Source organism: Macaca fascicularis, chromosome 7, assembly GCF_037993035.2.
Source record: "Macaca fascicularis isolate 582-1 chromosome 7, T2T-MFA8v1.1".
In the NCBI taxonomy this organism is placed as follows: domain Eukaryota; kingdom Metazoa; phylum Chordata; class Mammalia; order Primates; family Cercopithecidae; genus Macaca; species Macaca fascicularis.
Genome location: NC_088381.1, coordinates 46,003,917 through 46,024,906, shown reverse-complemented (window position 1 = coordinate 46,024,906; position 20,990 = coordinate 46,003,917). Strand labels below are relative to the sequence as shown.

At 36.9% G+C, this 20,990-nt stretch overlaps 1 protein-coding gene across 5 annotated transcripts in view; it reads right to left on the bottom strand.

Moving 5' to 3' along the window:
• Window positions 1-20,990, bottom strand: part of GLCE (glucuronic acid epimerase) — a 122,286-nt gene that overhangs the window by 45,239 nt on the left and 56,057 nt on the right. The window lies entirely within an intron of this gene.

Genomic DNA, 20,990 nt, shown 5'->3' with positions numbered 1-20,990 from the left:
TCGTGGAGCAGTTTGTACTCAGCTTGCAGGAGCCTGCGAGGGCAAAAAGGACCTCATGCTCCAAATATGGAGATCTGTACTCTGATCACTGATTGTTGCCAAAGATCACATGGGTGTAGTCAAAGAGGCTGCCAGCCATGGTTGTTGCACCTCCTCCCAGTGTTGCAAGAGCTCCCCCTGCTCCCCTGAAATGACTTCCAGGGAACTTAAAGGGCCACAGCCAAGTTTTCTTCCTGTATTTATTTTTCTCTTTTTCTCCTTTTGGGAGCCAGACATTAAAGACTGGGACATTCAAAAACAACTGTAAATATGGACAAAACTGGAAAATGATCATGCATGCCCAGGAAAAGATGCAAAGAAAATACCTGGGAAGACCTTAAGTTTATATTTCTATCCCTGACATACGCTGATCCTTGTTTCCTTACCTAGTCTACAAAAACCAAAAACAATAAACAAAAAATAATACTAAAACAACAAGCCCTAGAAGCCCTAGTGAAAGGAGAAAATCTGATTTCCAGGCTTATCATATTAATAGATTTAAACGTCTAGTTTTCAACAACAACAACAAAAAAATCACAAGGCATACAAAGAAACAGGAAAGTATGGTACATTCAAAGGCAAAAAAAAAAAAAAAAAAATCACAGAAATTGTCCTTGAAAAAGACCTGATGGCAAATCTACCATAGCTCTTAAAATGCTGTCTTAAAGATGTGCAAATAACTGAAGGAAGAAGCAGATAGAATCAAGGAAATGATGTAGAAACAACGTATAAATATCAATAGAGATACAGAACCTAAAAAGGAACCAAAAAGAAATTCTGGAGCTGAGAAGTACAAAATGAAAAATTCACTATATAGATTCAAAGGCATATCTGAGCAGGCTGAAGAATCAGCTAACTTCAAGATAGGACAATTGCAACTATGACTCTGAGGAACAGAAAAAAAAAAAGACTGAAGAAAAATGAAGAGAATCTAAGAGATCTGTGGGACACCAACAATTGGATGAGTATATACATTGTGGGAGTTTCAGGAGGAGAAAAGAGAAATAGGCAAGGAGAGTACATGAATAATGATGAAAAACTTCCAAAGTTTGATGAAGGACATGACTATAATAAACATCCCAGGAGCTCAACAAACTCCAAGTGGCATGAACTCAGAGACCCATACTGGGATATAGTATAATGAAACTATCAAAAGTCAAAGACAAAGTGAGGATCTTAAAATCAGTAAGAAAGAGACTTATCATATACAAGGGACTCTCAAGAAGGTTATCATCATGTTTCTCCTCAGAAACTTTGGAGGCCAGAGGCAGTGGGTTGACATATTCAATGTGCTAGAAGGAAAACAAACAAACAAACAAACAAAAAATCTGTCAACCAAGAATCCTATATCCAGCAAAAGTGTCCTTCAAAGGTGAAGAAGACATTAAGATACTCCTAGATAAACAAAAGCTGAAGGAATTCATTACCACTAGACCTACCCTGCAAGAAATAATCAAGGGAAATCTATAAGGTAAAATGAAAGAACACCAGAAATAAGTATCCCAATAAAGGTAACTACATGGGCAATTACAAAACCTACTATTATTGTAATAATGGTTTGTAACTTCACTTTTTGTTTTCTATACAACCTAAGAGACTAATGCATTTAAGAGTTTGATTGTGGGTACATAATGTATAAGGATGTAATTTGTGACACCAACAACTGACAGGTGTGGGAATAAAGCTGTAGATGAGCAGGATTTTTGGATGTTATTGAAGTTAAACTTTTATAACTTCAAATTCAAGAGTTATAACCTAGGATGTTAGGATGTTAATTGTAATCCCATGGTAACCACAAAGAAAGTAGCTATAGAAAATACACAAAAGGGAATGTGAAGTTATTTTAAACCTTTCACTATAAAAAAAATCAACTATGAATTCAGCAAAGGAGCAGGATATGAACAAAAATCAGTTGCAGAGGACCCAAACAAGATGGCTGACTAGACATAGCTAGAAATAACTTCTCCCACTGAGATAGACCAGAGATTCAACTAAATCAGCATAATCCAGACAGATCATCTGAGAAATCAAACTGAAAGAGGTTAGAGAGATGACCCAGATGCCAGGACTGAAGGGGGAGGAAACTGGGAACCCCACACAGGGTTGCCAAGTGCCAAGATATGTTCCAGGCCCTAAACAGCTCCTTAGGAAGGAGTGGCTCTGACCTGTGTAAGCTGCCAGACCAGGAGAGAACAGGGCTTTCTTTCCTGTGGGACCAGGGTAAGCCTGATCTGTGCACCCTGCTGTCCACTAGCCCCTCTCATAGTCCCTGTCTGGACGTGCCTACACACAGCACAGCCTCAACTACCCTGCTGGAGCACTTCCTGCCCGTGGTGCCTCCATGCCTCCCACCCACGGTGCCCCTGCCAGAATGCCTCCCACCTGCAGTGCTCCCACAGGAGCACTTAAGCCCATGGACCCGTGCTGCCATACCTTATGGGATGCTGTTGTCAGCAGCCTGGGAGTACCTCAGCCCCTCTAGTGAGCCTGGGCTCAGCCTCAAGGGACCAGTGGACAAAGCTGTGGACTTGGTCCAGGCCACCCAGAGTTAGAGCATGCAGCCCGTGAGTGTAAAGCTGAACCTTGGCCCTCTGAAAGCATTCAGAAACAAAGCCATTCAACCACATGCAACTTGTGCCACAGTCAAACCCTCAGGGCAATAAAAATCATAAAAACAAAAAGTCCCATTCAAAGAACAGCAACTTCAAAGGAAAAATGAATATCAGCCCTCACCAATGAGAAAGAACCAGCACAACAACTCTGGCAACTCTAAAAGCCAGAGCATATTCTTACCTCCAAATGATCATACTTGCTCCCTGACAATGGTTCTTAACCAGATTGAAATGGCTGAAATGGCAGACAAAGAATTCAGAATCTAGATGGCAAGGAATCTCATCAAGATATAAAACAAGGTTGAAACCCAATCCAAGGAAAGCAGTAAAATGATCCCAGAGTTGAAAGATGACATAACCATTTTAAGAAATAACTAAACTGAACTTCCAGAAATGAAAAATTCACTACAGGAATTTCAAAATAAAACTGGAAGCATTAAAAACAGAATAGACCAAGCTGAAGAAAGAATCTCAGAGCTTGAATACTGCTCCTTTGAAGTAACACAGTCAGACAGAAATAAAAAATATTTTTTAAAATGACCAAAACCTCCAAGAAATATGGCATTATATAAAGAGACCAACCCTACGACTCATTGGCATTCCTGAAAGTGCAGAGAGAGCAAGCAACTTGGAAAACATACTTGAGGATATAGTCCAGGAAAATCTCAGTCTCACTAGAGACACTGACATGCAAATTCAAGAAATTCAGAGAACCTCTGTGAGATTGCTATGCAAGACAATCATCCTCAAAACACACAGTCATCTGATTCTCCAAGGTCCACATGAAAGAAACAACTTTAAAGGGAGCTAGAGAGAAGAGGCTGGTCACTTACAAAGGGAACTCCATCAGGCTAACAGCACACCTTTCATCAGAAACCTTAGAAGACAGAAGAAATTGGAATTTCATATCCAACCAAACTAAGTTTCATAAGTGAAGAAGAAATTAAATTATTCTCAGACAAGCAAATGCTAAATTCATTACCACTAGACCTGCTTTACAAGAGATCCTAAAGGGAGTGCTAAACATGGAAATGAGCCGGGCGCGGTGGCTCACGCCTGTAATCCCAGCACTTTGAGAGGCTGAGGCGGGCAGATTATGAGGTCAGGAGATCGAGACCATCCTGGCGAACACGGTGAAACCCCATCTCTACTAAAAATACAAACAAAAAAATTAGCCGGGCGTGGTGGTGGGCGCCTGTAGTCCCAGCTTCGGGAGGCTAAGGCAGGAGAATGGCGTGAACCTGGGAGGCGGCAGAGCTTGCAGTGAGCGGAGATCGTGCCACTGTACTCCAGCCTGGGTGACAGAGTGAGACTCCGTCTAAAAAAAAAAAAAAAAAAAAACACCATGGAAATGAAAGAACAATACCTGCCATCACAAAAACACGCTTAAGCACATAGCCTACTGACACTATAAAGCAACTATACAATCAGGTCTACATAACAACCAGCCAATAGCACAATAAGATCAAATCCTCACATATCAATATTGAATCTGAGCGTAAATGGGCTAAATGTTCCACTTAAAAGGCATAGAGTGGCAAGTTGGATAAAGAAGCAGGATCCAACTGTCTGCTGTCTTCAAGAGACCCATCTCACAAGTAACAACACTCACAGGCAAAAAGTAAATGGGTACAGAAATAACAGGCAAGTAGAAAAAAAGAGAGAAGGGGTTGCTATTCCTATATCATATAAAACAGACTTTAAAACTATGATCAAAAAGGACAAAGAAAGAGTATTACATAATGATAAAAGGCTCAATACAAGAGGAACACTTAACTATCCTTACTATCCTTAATATATATACACTAAACACTGGAGCACTCAGATTCATAAAACAAGTTCTAGAGATCTACAAAGAGATTTAGACAACCACACAATAAGACTGGGGGACTTAAAAAAAAAAAAAAAAAAAAAACCATTGACAGCGTTGAACAGATCATCAAGGCAGAAAACAAACAAAGATATGCTGGACTTAAACACGATACTTGACCAACTGCACCTAGTAGACATCTACAAAACACTCCATCCAACAATAGAATGTACATTCTTCTTATCTACACACAGCACATACTCTAAAAGATTCACCACATGCTGGATCATAAAGTCTCAACAAATTCAAAAAAATCGAAACCATGCCAACCAGACTCTCAGACCACAGCACAATACCAAAAGAAGTCAATACCAAAAAGATCTATCAAAACCATACAATTACATGGAAGTTAAACAAACTGACCTGAAATGACTTTTGGGTAAAGAACAAAATTAAGGCAGAAATCACAAAGTTAGTTGAAACTAATGAAAACAAAGACACAACATACCAGAATATTTGGGAAACAGCTAAAGCATTGTTTTGTTTTTGTTTTTGAGATGGAGTGTTGCTCTGTCACCTTGGCTGGAGTGTAGTGGTACGATCTCAGCTCACTGCAACCTCCGCCTCCAGGGTTCAAGCGATTCTCCTCCCTCAACCTCCTGAGTAGCTGAGATTACAGGCACCTGCCATCATGCCCAGCTTATTTTTTCTATTTTTAGTAGAGACGGGGTTTCACCATGTTGGCCAGGATGGCCTTGAACTCCTGACCTCGTGATCTGCCCGCCTTGGCCTCCCAGAGTGCTGAGATTACAGGCGTGAACCACCACACTCAGCCAGCTAAAGCACTGTTAAGAGGAAGGTTTAGAGTGACAAATACCTACATCAAGAAATTACAAAGATCTCAAATTAACAACCTAATGGCCCACCTAAAGGAGGTGGAAACACAAAAGTAAGTGAACACCAAAGCTAGCAGAAGAAAAGAAATAACCAAAATCAGAGCTGAAATGTAAAAATCTATAGAAAAGATCAATGAAACCAAAGTGGGTTCTTCAAAAGATTAAACAAGATTGTTAGACAGCTAGCTAGAAAGAAAAAAGAAAATCCAAATAAACACAATCAGAAATGACAAAGGTAACATGTTAACTAACCCCACAGAAATACAAAAACCCTCAGAGACTATTATGAACACCTCTATGCACACAAACTAGAAAACACATGATAAATAGATAAGTTCCTGGAAACACATAGGCTTTTAAGATTGAGCCAGGAAGAAGTGAAAATTCTGAGCAGACCAATAATGGGTTCTGAAATTGAATCAGCGATTAAAAACAACAACAACAACAACAACAACAAAACTACCAATCAAAAGAAGCCCTGGATCAAACAGATTCACAGCTGAATTGTACCAGACAGACAAAGAAGAGGTAGTACAAATCCTACTAAAATTATTCCAAAAAATTGAGGAGAAGGGACTCCTCTCTAACTCATTCTCTGAAGCTATTATCATTCTGATATAAAAGTCCTACAGGGACACAAGGAAAAAAGAAAACTTCAGACCTGTATTCCTGATGAATACAGACACAAAAATTCTCAATGAAATACTAGCAAACTGAACCAGCAGCACATCAAAAAGTTAATTCACCACAATCAAGTAGGCTTTATTCTTGGGATGCAAGGTTGGTTCAACATAGGCAAATCAATAAATGTGATTCACCACATAAACAGAGTTTATAACAGAAAGGACATGATCATCTCAATAGACACAGAAAAGGCCTTCAATAAAATTCAACATCCTTTCATGTCGAAAACACTCAACAAATTAGGCACTTAAAGGAACGTGACTCTCAAGGAAATAAGAGCCATATATGACAAACCCACAACCAACATCATACTGAAAGGGCAAAAGTTGGAAGCATTCCCCTGGAGAACTGAAACATAAAAAGGATGCCCACTCTCACCAATCCTATTCAATACAGTACTGGAAGTCCTAGCCAGAGCAATCAGGCAAGAGAAAGAAATAAAAGGTATCCAAAAAGGGAGACAGGAAGTCAAACTATCTCTCTTAACAGACTATATAATTCTATACCTAGAAAACCCTACAGACTCTACCAGAAGGCTCCTAGAACTGACAAACGACTCCAGTAAAGTTTCAGGATACACAATCAATGCACAAATATTAGTACATTTCTATACACCCATAATGTCCAAGCTTAGAGTCGAATTAAGTGCATAAAACCATGTACAATAGCCACAAAAAGAATAAAATACCTAGGAATACAGCTTACCAAGGAAGTGAAAGACTGAGAATTACAAAATACCAAATAAAGAAATGAGATGACACAAACAAATGGAATAACATTCCATGCTCATAGATGAAAGAATATTGTCAAAACAGCTGTACTACCTAAAGCAATTTACAGTTTTAATGCTATTCCTATCAAATTATCAATGTCATTTTTCACAGAATTAGACAAATAACTATTTTAAAATTCACATAGAACCATAGAAGACCTCAAATCACCAAAGCAATCCTAAGCAAAAAGAACAAAGCCAGAGGCATTATACTACTTGAGTTCAAACTATACTACAAGATTATAGTAACCAAAACAGCATGGTACTGGTACCAAAACAGACACATCAACCAATGGAACAGGATAGAGAACCAGAAATAAACCCAGACAAAGTTGATAAACAACGGGGGAAAGGACTCCCTAGTCAATAAGAGGCGCTGTGATAACTGGCCAGCTATAGGCACAAGGTTAAAACTGGACCCCTTCCCTTCACCATATACAAACATTAACTCAAGATAAAGACTTAGATGTATGACCTAAAACAATAAATCACCAAAAGCAATCCTAAGCAAAAAAGAAAAAAAAAAAAAAAAAAAAACCCATTCCAAATGGGAGAAATTGGCCAAAACAAAAGGGCTAGATCTAGATCTAGAAGAAAATTGAGGAAGTACCATTCATTCTGGATATTGGTCTTAGCAAATAATTTATGACTAAGTCCCCAAAAGCAATTGCAACAGAAACAAAAATTGACCAGTGGGACTTAATTAAACTAAAGAGCTTCTGCATAGCAAAAGAAATTATCAACAAAGTAAACTACAAACTACAGAATGGGAGAAAATATTCACAAGTTATGCATCCAATAAAGGTCTAAACACCCAGAATCTATAACGAACTTAAACAAATCAGCAAGCAAAAACCAAATAACCCCATTGTATTACTCCATTCTCAAGTGCTATAAGGACATACTTGAGACTGGGTAATTTATAAAGGAAACAGGTTTAACTCACAGTTCTGCAGGGCTGGGGAGGCCTCAGGACATTTACAGTCATGGCAGAAGTGAAAGCAAACAAGTCCTTTTTCACAAGGTGGCAGGAGAGAAAAGAATGAGTGAAGAGGGGAAAGCCCCTTACAAAGTCATTAGATCTCATGAGAGCTCACTCACTATCATGAGAACAGCATGGGGGAATCGCAGCCATGATCTAATCACTTCCCCCAAGGGCCTTCCCACTACACCTGGGGATTATAATTCAGATTACAATTGAAGATGAGATTTCGGGTGGGAACACAACCAAACCATATCATTCTGCCCCTGGCCCCTCCCAAATGTCATGTCCTCACATTTCAAAACACAATCATGCCTTTCCAATAGTCCCCTAAAGTCTTAATCATTCCAGCATTAACCCAAAAGTCCAAGTCCAAAGTCTCATCTAAGACAAGGCAAGTCCCTTCTGCCTATGAGCCTGTAAAATAAAAAATTAGTTACTTCCTAGATATAATGGGGGTACAAGCACTGGGTAAATACACCCATTCCAAACAGGAGACATTGGCCAAAACAAAAGGGCTACAGGCCCCATGCAAGTCCAAAATCCAATAAGGCAGTCATTAAATCTTACAGTTCCAAAATAATCTCCTTTGACTCCATGTCTCACATCCAGGTCACACTGATACAAAAGGTGGGCTCCCATGGCCTTGAGTAGCTCCACCCCTGTGGCTTTGCAGTATACAACCCCCCTCCTGATGGCTTTCACAGGTTGGCATTGAGTGCCTGCAGCTTTTCCAGGTACACAGTGCAAGCTGTCGGTGTACCTACCATTCTCTGGTTGGGAATACAGTGGCCCTCTTCTCACAGCTCCACTAGGCAGTGGCCCAGTGGGGACTCTGTGTGGGGGCTCTGACCCCATATTTCCCTTCTGCACTGACTGACCAGAGGTTCTCCATGAGGGCTCTGCCCCTGCAGCAAACTTCTAACTGGACATCCAGGTGGTTCCATACATCCTGTGAAATCTAGGGCAGAGGTTCCCAAACCTCAATTACTGACTTCTGTACATCCACAGGCCCAACATCATGTGTAAGACACCAAGGCTTGGGGCTTGTACCCTCTAAAGCTACGGCCTGAGGCTGTATGTTTGCTCCCTTTAGCCACGGGTGGAGCTGAAGCAGCTGGGATGCAGGACACCACATCCCGAGGCTGCGTAGAACAGAAGAGCCCAGCCCATGCAACCATTTTTCCCTCCAAGGCCTCTGGGCCTGTGCTGGGAGAGTCTGCCATGAAGGTTTCTGACATGTCCTGAGACATTTTCCCCACTGTCTTGGTGGTTAACATTTGGCTCCTGGTTACTTAACTGCAGCCAGCTACAGTTTCTCCCCAGAAAATGGGGTTTTCTTTTCTATTGCATCTTCAGGTTGAAATTTTCCAAACTTTTATGCTCTGCTTCCTCTTGAAGGCTTTGCCACTTAGAAATTTCTTTCACCAGATACCCTAAATCATCTCCCTCAAGTTCAAAGTTCCACACATCTCCAGGGCAGGGGCAAAATGCCACCAGTCTCTTTGTATAGCAAGAGTGACCTTTACTCCAATTTCTAACAAGTTCCTTATCGCCATCTGAGACTACCTCAGCCATATCACTATCAGCATTTTGGTCAAAACCATCCAACAAGTCTCTAGGAAGTTCCAAACTTTCCCATATCTTCCTGTCTTCTGAGCCCCAATATGTGGTGATTATAATTCAGAATATAATTCAAGATGAGATTTTGGGTTGAAACACAGCCAAACCATATCACCCATTTAAAAAATGGGCAAAAGACAGGAACAAAAATTCTCAAAAGAAACCATACACGCAGCCAACAAATATATGAAAAAATGATCATCATTAATCATTAGAGAAATGCAAATACAAATTGCAATGAGATACCATCTCATAGTAGTCAGAATGGCTATTACTAAACAGTCAAAAAACAACAGATGCTGGTGAGGTTGTGGAGAAAAGGAAACACTTATATGCTGCCAGTGGGAATATAAATTAGTTCAGCCACTGTGGAAAGCAGTGTGGAGATTTCTCAAATAACTTAAAGTAGAACAACCATTCAATCCAGCAATCCCACAGTAAGGTATATACCCAAAGGAAAATAAATTGTTCTACCAAAAAGACACATGCAGTAGTACTTATAATAGCAAAGACAGGAATCAACCACAATGCCCATCAATGGTGGACTGGATAAAGAAGATGTAGTATATATATACCATCGAATACTATACAGCCATAAAAAAGAATGAAATCATGTCCTTTACAGCGATATAGATGCAGCTGGAATTCATTATCATAAGTGAACTAGTGTTGGAACAGAAAACCAAATACCACATGTTCTCACTTATAAGTGGGAGCCAGACATTGAATACACACGTACACAAAGATAGGAAAAACAGACACTGGGGACTGCTTAAGCGGGGAGCGTGGAGGGGAAAATGGCTTGGAACATACCTATTGAGAACTGTGCTCACCACCTGGGTTATGGGATCATTCATACAACAAGCCTCAGTGACATGCAATTTATCCATGTAACAAATCTGCCCAGGTACCCCTTGAACCTAAAATAAAAGTTAAAAAATAAAGTTTTTTTTAAAGTGATGATGAGAATTTAAAGAAATTGGAATCCTCATTTTTGCCGGTTAGAATGTAAAACAGTGCAGCCACTTTAGAACACATCTGGTAGTTCCTCTAAAAGTTGAACACATAGCTACCATATAATCCAGCAATTCCACTCCTAGATATATACCCAGAACAAATGAAAATGTGTCTTCCTACCAAAACTTGTACATACATGGTTCATAGCAGCATTATTCAAAAACTAGAAGCAACATAATGCCTGTCACTGATGAATTAATAAATAAAATGTGGTATAGCCATATGATGGGATACTATTCAGCCTTAAAAATGAATTTTAGAAGATTATTCGGCTGCTTAAAAATGCTGCAATATAACATGGATAGAGGTGGAGGCCATTAGCCTAAGTGAATTAACTCAGAAAAAGAAAACCAATTGCTACATGTTCTCGTGTATAAGTGGGAGCTAAACAATGGGTATACATGAACATACAGAAGGGTCTAATAGACACTGGGGACTCCAAAACAGGGCAGAGCAGTAAGGAAGTGAGACCTGAAAAATTATCTACTAGGAACACCATTCACTATTACTAGGTTCAGTAAAAGCCCAGACTTCACTACTGCACAAGATAGGCACGTAATAGAAGTGCACATGTGCCCCCTGAATCTATAAAAATATATATAAAAATGCTGTAATATGAGTGAACCTTGTCAATATTAAGTGAAAGAATCCAGTCATAAGAGACTGCATATTGTCTGACTGCTTTTATGTGAAATGCCTAGAACAGGAAAATCCAGGGAGACAGAAAGTAGATTTGCAGTGGCCTGGAGCTATAGTGAAGCACGGGGTGAGATGCACAGAAGCAGGAATGAGTGCTAATGTGTACAACATTTCTTTCTGAACAGTTGAAATGTTCTAAAGTTAGACTGTGGTAATGACTGCACAATTCTATATATTCTAGAAACCACTGAACTGTACATTTTAAATCAGTAAATTTTATGGTATATGAAATATATCTCAATAAAGCCTTTTAATTTAATTTTATTCTTTATGGAGTTTCACTCTTGTCACCCAGGCTGGAATGCAATGGCGTGATCTCAGCTCACTGCAACATCTGCCTCCCAGGTTCAAGCGAATCTCCTGCCTCAGCCTTCCGAGTAGCTGGGATTACAGGTGCCCACCACCACATTCAGCTAATGTTTGTATTTTTAGTAGAGATGGGGTTTCGCCATGATGGCCAAGCTGGTCTTGAACTCCTGACCTAAGGTGATCCACCCACCTCAGCTTCCCAAAGTGCTGGGATTATAGACATGAGTCACCGTGCCTGGCCTAATTTTTTAAAAATTAACTTCTATATAGTAACAAGGAATAATCTGAAAATAAAATGACAAAAGTAATTCCATTTATTATAGCATCAAAAAGAATAATATACTTAGAAATTAACCAAGGAGGTAAAAGACATGTAAAATGAAAATTACAAAACACTACTGAAAAAAATTAAAGAAGAGAAAACATATCCCATGTTCATGTATTGGAAGACATAATATTGTTAAAATGTCAACACTACATAAAGTAATCTACAGATCCAATGCAATCACTATCAAAATCCTGATGACATGTTTTTCATGGAAATAGAAAAACCTATCCAAAAATCCACATGGAATCTCAAGGGACCTCAAATAGCCAAAACAATCTTGAAAAAGAACCAAGTTGGAAGATTCACATTTTCTGATTTCAAAAGTTAGAATGATCAAAACAGTATAGTACTGACACAGACATATAGACCAATGGAATACACTAGAGGGCCCAAAATAAACCCTCAAATATATAATCAAATAATTCTGACAAGGGTGGCAAGACCACCCAAAAGGGAATAATTTGTCTTTTCAACAAATGGTGTTGGGAAAACTGGATCTCCATATGCAAAAGAGTGAAGTTGGATCCTTACCATATGTAAAAATAGATGAAAGACTTAAACATAAATTCTAAAACTATAAAATTCTTAGAAGGAAACAGGGCAAAAGCTTCACAATACTGGATTTAGTAATGATTTCCTGGATATTACTCAAAATCACAAGCAACAAGAGAAAGACAATTTGGACTTCATGAAAAATATAAAATGTTGTACATCAAAAGACAATATCAGCAGAGTAAAAAGGCAACTCACAGAATAGGAGATAATATTTGCAAATTATATATCTGATAAGGGATTAATATCCAGAATGTACAGATAACTTCTAAAACTCAACAACAAAAAGCAAACGACCCAATTCAAAAATGGGCAAAAAACTTGAATAGACATTTCACTGAAGAATATACACATAACTGGCCAAGTAACACATAAAAAGATGCTCAACATCAGTAAACATTAATGAACACAAATCAAAACTACAATGAGATACTACCTCATACCCATTATAATGGCTACCATCAGAAAACAGAAAATAACAAGTGCTGACAAGGATGTAAAGAAATTGGAACTCTTGTGCAGTGTTGATGAGAATGTAAAATGGTACAGCCACTTACATGTGCAGGTTTGTATAAAAGAAAAAAAAATAAATTTAAAAAATAAGAAAAACAAAATGGTACAGCCACTGTGGAAAACAGTATGACAGCTTGTCAAAAAATTCAAAATAGAGTTTACCATATGATCCAACACTTCCACTTCTCAGTATATCCCCAAACAATTTAAAACAGGCTCTTGAAGAAATATTGGTACACCTATGTTCACAGCAGCATTATTAACAACAGCCAAAATGTGCAAGCAACCCAAGAGTGTATCAATGGAATGCATAAGTAAAATGTGGTATATACATACAACAAAATATTTTTCAGCCTTAAAAAGAAAGGAAATTATGATTTATGTTACAACATAGATGAACCTTGAGGACATTATACTAAGTGAAATAAACTAGTCACCAAAACCACTAATACTATAATTCTATTTGTATGAGGTACTTACTCAAAATCATACAGACAGACAGTAGATTGGTGGTTGCCAGGGAGTGGGGGAAGGGGAAACTGGGGAGTTATTGATTAATTAATACAGAGCTTCAGGTTTACAAGATTGAAAGAGTAATGGAAATGGATGCATAACATTATGAATGTATTTAATACCACTGAACTATATACTTAAAAATAGTTAAGATGGTAAATTTTATATTATGTGTATTTTAACACAATTTAAACAATTGAAAACAAAAAAGAATCACAGAACTGGCAATAATCTTAAAAACCATAGTCCAACTAGTTTATTTGTAAACAACAACAACAACAAAATAAGATCTAGAGTTTAATGACTTGTCCAAAGTCACACAACTAGTTCTGGCTGCACCAACACTAGGTCCAAGTCTTGTGATTACTTACGAAGGCTCTGCTTTCCACTGCAGCTTTCTAACTTTGTTGTTCTACTTATAACACTGAAATAAATACACAGGCTCAGATACTACTTTTATATATACTACTTAGTATTACAACATACTTTACCCTGGGATGTTATAAAAGAAATACTGAATTATTGGACTTTTTCCTTACCAAATGTCAACTAACATTTATCACCTTTTCAACACAAAATCTACAGTTTGACTGCTTACATACACCAAAACAACTATCCATACAATTTCATTATCCTTGAAACATGCTCTATATTTTATTGATTTGACAATAATATGCTAGAAATAAATACTAAGTAACTAATGACTGGACCACAGATAAATTTATAATAAATGTACAATAAGACTGACAATATAACACAAATGTTAAGAAAAACCCTTATAACTGACAATTCTACATGAAGTTATTAATGTTCACAGTATAACATTACATTACTATCAATACCATTAAGATAAAGACAGTTTAATCACTATGCAAATAGAATTTACTGATCTACCATAAAATGAGTTTATTGACAAAACAGTTTAAAAGCATTATTTTTAGCTATATGAACTTGTTTTGCAAATATTATACTAAGTATCATTTTAAGTGTTTAACTGGACTATCAGAAAGTTACATTTGCAGTGTTAAATTTTTGAGATGAGTATTTTTACTGCTAACATCAATGCAGATATGTGTATTATTTCTGATTCACAGATAATTTGTTTCCAAGAAAACAATGATCAGTAATGTTATTAATCTTTTCCAAGATATCGAATGGATATTTAGCCATATGATTAGCATTAACAGGTATTATGCTGACAGTTCTCTTATATAACACACATAAAACAGGTTTTCCAAAAGTGAAGCCCCGTGAGGCTGAGAAAAATACTACATAAGGTTGAAATTTGAGTCTTGTCTAATTATTAGTTTCCCTCCCAGAGGCTTAAGTTTAGGGAGATTTTCTAATAATTCTCATTACTTTTTTTTTTCTGTTTGTTTTCTTTTTTGAGACTGGGTCTCACTCTAGCAGCCAAGTTGAAGTGCAGTGGCTCCATCTCGGCTCTCTGAAACCTCTGCCTCCCAGGCTCAAGCAATCCTCCAGACTCAGCCTCCCAGGTAGCTGAGACTATAGGCGTGCACCACTACATCCAGCTAATTTTTTGTTTTTGGCAGAGATGGGGTTTTGCCATGTTGCCCAGGCTGGTCTTGAACTCCTGAGCTCAAGAAATCCACCCGCCTTGGCTTCCCAAAATGCTGCGATTACAGGAATGAGCCACCATGCCCGGCCTACTTTTCTAATCTTAGAAGAATCGACATAGTATAGTTGATAAAAGTGTGAATTTTCTTTGTTTTTTTTTTGAGACAGTCTCACTCTGTCACCCAGGCTGGAATGCAATGGCACATTCTCAGCTCACTGCAATCTCCGCCTCCTGGGTTCAAGTGATTCTCCTGCCTCAGCCTCCTGAGTAGCTGTGATTATAGGTGCGCACCAACACGCCCAGCTAATTTTTGTATTTTTAGTAGAGACAGGGTTTCACCATGTTGGTTTGGTTGGTCTCAAACTCCTGACCTCATGATCTGCCCGCCTCGGCCTCCCAAAGTGCTGGGATTACAGGCGTGAGCCACTGAGCCCAGCCTGGGCTCCTTCGAATAAATTTTGTTTGTAAAAATGTGTGTAATCACGCCTCCTTTGTAGGCTAATTGTGAAAATTAAATAAATTGTGAGGATTAAATTTGAGGATAAAATAAAATAATAAGGAAACAAAGTGCCTGAGTCAGAGTCGACCAAAGAACAGCTGTTCAAACGAAGTTAAATTCCATCCTTCTTCAATACCCCAATTTCAGAAGTGCTGATTTCAACAATGAAAGTGAAATTGATAATGTCAACTGTCATACATGCAAAACTGCTAGCAGGTGCCACTTTATTATGTTTCAGGTTCTAAAGCATACTCAACTGAAGTCACAAAGTTCACCTTATTAGTCTCCTATAAACAAGGAAGTAGGCTGCTATCAAGGCCTTATAGATAAAACCCACATTCTTTTTTTCTTTTACTGCTTTTCAGGAGAAGGGAAAAAATAAATAAAATATATATTTGTAATATATGTACATATAGTAATTTTTCTACTTTTACAAGGCTTGGAAAACAGTTTGTCTTATTTACATCTCATTTACATTTCTAGGAATAAGGATCAATAAAAAACAAACAAAAAATACATCTCATTTACAAATAGGGCCTGAGAAGGGACAACAATGTAAGATATATACAATGACTACAGCAGCCATTAATGTAAGTTATATATACATAAGTTACATCCAATGTAAGTTATATATACATGTTTTATAAGTTTTATATTGGAAAGGGCAGACAGACCTCTCTATAATGGCTTTGGTTTAAATCAAAGACTGTCATCATCATCATCATAATAACAATACTGGGTTTAGCCATTAGAAATATCAGTCATGTGATCACACTATTAAATAGGACATTTAAAGAGGTATGCTTACTCTAAAGCAGAAAAGGTCATCTTCCCATATGTAATAACTGTAATGACTTCTAATACTAAAGTTATTTTCAGAATCTGAATATGTAAATTAAACACTGTTTCGTTTGGCTTTCTCCTACTGAAAAAGGAAATAATTTCCTACCGAAATAGGGAACTCACTTAGCTAATTAGAATTATCAACAGAATCAATCATAATTACCCACATAATGTGACAGTAATGCTATCCTTTAAGGCATATAGTATTTTCCAAATCTAGGCATATTATTTTATGTAATATAGTAAGTTCTTAAAAGGGCAAGAACTATACAACAGTTATACAGTTTGCTGTATAACTCTCTATTTGTTATACAGCAAACAAATAGAAAGGCCTAATTAAATAATGTGGCATCCCTACACATATTCTAATGGTTTAGTTAAACATAGGTCTTTACAAAAAGAAATAGTAAATATCAGGCTTCAATAGGGTAGAAAACTACCACTGAAACTTGCTATGTCTTCATTCCATTCTGACAGAACTAAATATAAGTCCTAAGTATTTTAAGTTGCTAGTTTAAATGTTTATATAAAGTAGCCCAAGTTTAAAATCATTCATTTCTTATCTCTTTCACCTAATATTAACTGCTTAGTTGTAAGAACATACCAAAGTTTGTTCTTTTTGACAGATATCCCAAGAGAGTATCAGGTTTCTTTGTTCATTTGATACCCAAAGATGAAAAGATCTCACCAAAGACCCTAAAATTTATTTTTCTAAAGTAACATTTGTCAACCCAATGCCAATCTTCGGCACTAGCAGCATTTATTACACTTTGTCTTGTCTTACATGTTTTTTCAGTCACAGATGTAACCTTTGGATAGATTCCTATAATGCAATCTAGTTTTAGACAACAATAAAATTATTCAAATACTCAGCTATATAAAACTATACATACATTCCCTTGGAATAGGTACAGATAACCAAAACTCATTATGAAAATGTGTATTTTATTATAAAGCATAGCCAAATAGTCAGAGATAATGGCAGCTAATTTGATCAAAAAGATATTGGAAAGACTATCTACCTGGCTGATCACAAAAGAAGAAAATACAGAGAAATAAAAGAGACCAGCTACCTTTTCACAAACATATAAGGATGACATATGAAAAGGTGCTCAACATTATAAGTCATCAGAAAAACACAAGATGCTACTACACACATATTAGAACAGATAAAAGGCAAAAATATACTGCACAATATCAAGTGCTGACAAGGATGCAGAGCAGCAAAAATTCTTATATATTGATGGCAGGAATGCAAAATTGTACATTCACTTGGAAACAGTTTAACAGTTTCTTATAAAGTTAACTATACACTTAAAATAAGGTCCATAATCCTGCTCCTAGGTATTCACTCAAGTGAAATGAAAACTTATGTACACACACACACACACACACACACCCACCCTTTATGTAAACGTAGTAGCTTTATTCACGATTGACTGAAACTGCAAACAACCTAGATGTCCCTCAACAGATAAATGAATAAGCAAATTGTGTACCTATAATAGAATACTACTCAGCAACAAAAAGGTACAAACTAAGGATTTATGCAACAAAATGGATGAAACTTAAAATGTATTTTGCTAAAAAGAAGCCAGACCTAAGAGGCTACATATTATATGATTCCATGTATATGATATTCTGGAAAAGGCTAATAACTAAAGGGATAGAACACACATTAAGGGTTGCCAGGATTTGGGGCTGGGGAGAGAGGCTGACTATAAAGTGGCAGCACAAAAAAATTAGGCGGGGGTGGGTGGTCACAGAACTGCTGTTGGTAGGTATGTGACTCTATGCATTTTTCAAAATCCACAAAACTGTACAACACAAAGAATGAATTTTACTGTATATAAATTAAATGCAAACAACCAGGGTATCAGGGAAACCCAAGATGGAATGTGAACTGTGACAAAATGAATCTAACTGTGGTACAAATGAAATGGCACAGTAGACTGATGGGGATATACAGAAGAAAAGACCTGACAACTAACTTTGGAAAAAAGCATTTTGGCTGGATAATGTGAGAATAAAGATAAAAATAACTGTACACAAACACTGTATTCTATTTGGTAAATTTGTTTCTCACAGGAGTATGGGTTAGCAATTTGGCAACTACTATATATGTCTAATAAACACATAAATATAGTGTAGAGAATGAGAGTCAGGTTTCTCACTGTGGGAGAAAGAAATTACAAATAAGCAAAGGGGAAACACTAGAATAATCCCTGTGGTACAAAACTGGAGTTGAAGGTATCAGTATGAATTAATATTTTAAGTGTGTATACAGCAAGTAAACACAGAAATAAATATAGATGTATGTATGTATGTGAGTTAGTATATGTATTCGTCCGTTTTCACACTATTATAAAGAACTGCCCAAGACTGGGTAATTTATAAAGAAAAGAAGTTTAATTGACTCACAGTTCCACATGGCTGGGGAGGCCTCAGGAAACTTATAATCATGGCAGAAGGGAATGTCTTACATGGCAGCAAGCAAGAGAGCAAGTGTGTAAGGGACGAACTGTCAGACACTTATAAAACCATCAGATCTCATGAGCGCTCACTATTATAAGAAATGCATGGGGACACTGCCCCATGACCCAGTCACCTCCCACCAGGTCTCTCCCTTAACATGTGGGGATTATGCGGATTACAATTCAAGATGAGATTTGGGTGGGGACACAAAGCCTAACCATATCAGTATACATTTCCTAACTCTGACCCCTGAAAGGTATAAAAGCAGTAACACCTCGGTAGCAATGAACATACCTAGCACCCAGATGCTGGTTTCTAAATACTATTATCCAACAAGTTGGACCTGGGTTCCTTGGAGAGGTAAGTGATTTCAGGGCTAGAGCAGGGAAAATACAAGATAAGCCTGAAGCATCTCATAAAGTCAGAAAGTAAGGAATTGCTTTAAAAAAAAAAAAAAGAAAGAAAAGAAAAAGACAATGACACGTTGAAAAGTGCTCCCAGTGGCCGAAGCTGGAACAATTTGAGCAATAAAATAAATAACAACAGAATTTTGATTCTAATCCAGAGAATAAAATAAATATCTATGAGTTCACACTGATATAAGCAAATGATTAAGCAAATAAATGTGAGGAGGGACTACTCTGTATTACAGAAGAATTACAACTGATAAATGTAGAGGAAATACGGAGAATAGAAAATCACCACTAAAACACCACAGATGCTGCAGGCAAGATCCACCTATAAATGCTAAAATTAGTGGCCAAAAATTTAAGGAAAAACAAGATATTTGTCAAGCCTCAAAGCATTTTCCCCTAAATATTTATTAATTAAGGGAAAAATATTAACTTTTAAATAGAGAAATCTGGTAGACACTACCATAATCAAGTGATCAAGGCTAACATTACCAGTAATAGGACATTCTGACACCACGTAGCCTCTGATATTGTGTGCTGGAAAAGGCATATCACCTCTGTGGTATTCTGTCTCAAAATCTGTAACTTCAATCTAGTTATGAGGAAACATCAGGGAAACTCTAATTGAATGACATTCTACAAAATACCTGACCAGGAGTCTTTCAAAGTGTGAAAATCATGAGAGACATGGAAAGACTAAGGAACTGTCAGATTGGAGGAGACTAAGGAAATAACACAACTAACTGTAATATGGGATCCTGGAAAAAGAACATTAGTGGAAAACCTGGTGAAATTCTAATAAGGTCTGTAGTTTTAGTAAGTCATTATTGATTATTTAGTTTTGATCACTATACCATGGGTATGTAAGATGTTAACATGAGGGTAAGCTGAGTAATGAACACAAAAAACTCTCTATACTATATTATCATTGTAACTTACTTGTACATCTAAAATTATTTCAAAATAATTTTTTTTCAAGAGCCTTAAAAAAGAGAAAAAGAGACTTTATTCCTCTCCTTCAAATGCAGTACACCTTTCTTGACAGCAAATTATGTGGATAAAATTGATTTTTTAAAAAACTTATTTGGTAGAAGATAAAATGGCTACAAAAACCAAATTATTCAAAAACATTATTTAACATTTTAAAGAAAACCCCATAGTGGTATATTAAAATAAGATTTTTAACATTGTCTCCTACGAGGATAAATCTTGGAGGTTTACTTCCAAACTAGTTTCTTTACTGCCGTGACAGTTATATGAAAATAATACCCATGTCCACATTGTTAGCAGTAAAAATACTCATCACAAAAATTCAACATTGCAAATAGCTACTGTAACTAACAGCTATGCGGTAATATGGATCAGGTTTTATGAAGTTAAAAAGCTGACATTCTCTTTCAGTCTGAATACCTTCAAAGACATGAACAGAGAAAATTCCAAACCAAGTCCATTCAGGCCCTTTCTTATTTAGCCACATATACTTTAAGAGATAAGCAGTATATTCAATTTAAAGAAAAAATTCTATGCCTGTCTTTAAAGTACACATATTTAATTTCAATGATACTATTAAATTGGCAATGACTCAGTATTTGATTTTTATAATGAAATCTTTTATGCTGAGTTAGAAAAATCTAAGTAATCTAAGATTATATGAAAGGGAAAATCAAAGTATAAACTTTCCTATGAATTTATTTCCCCTTGTTTTACTTTTAAGTACCACAACTAGAATATAAATCAGGGAAATTAAAAAAAGATGTCTTAAGATATGATTTTAATAGATGCAAAAAGTGTTAGCATTACCTTCTTATATTATCCATCATTTAAAAGGAAGT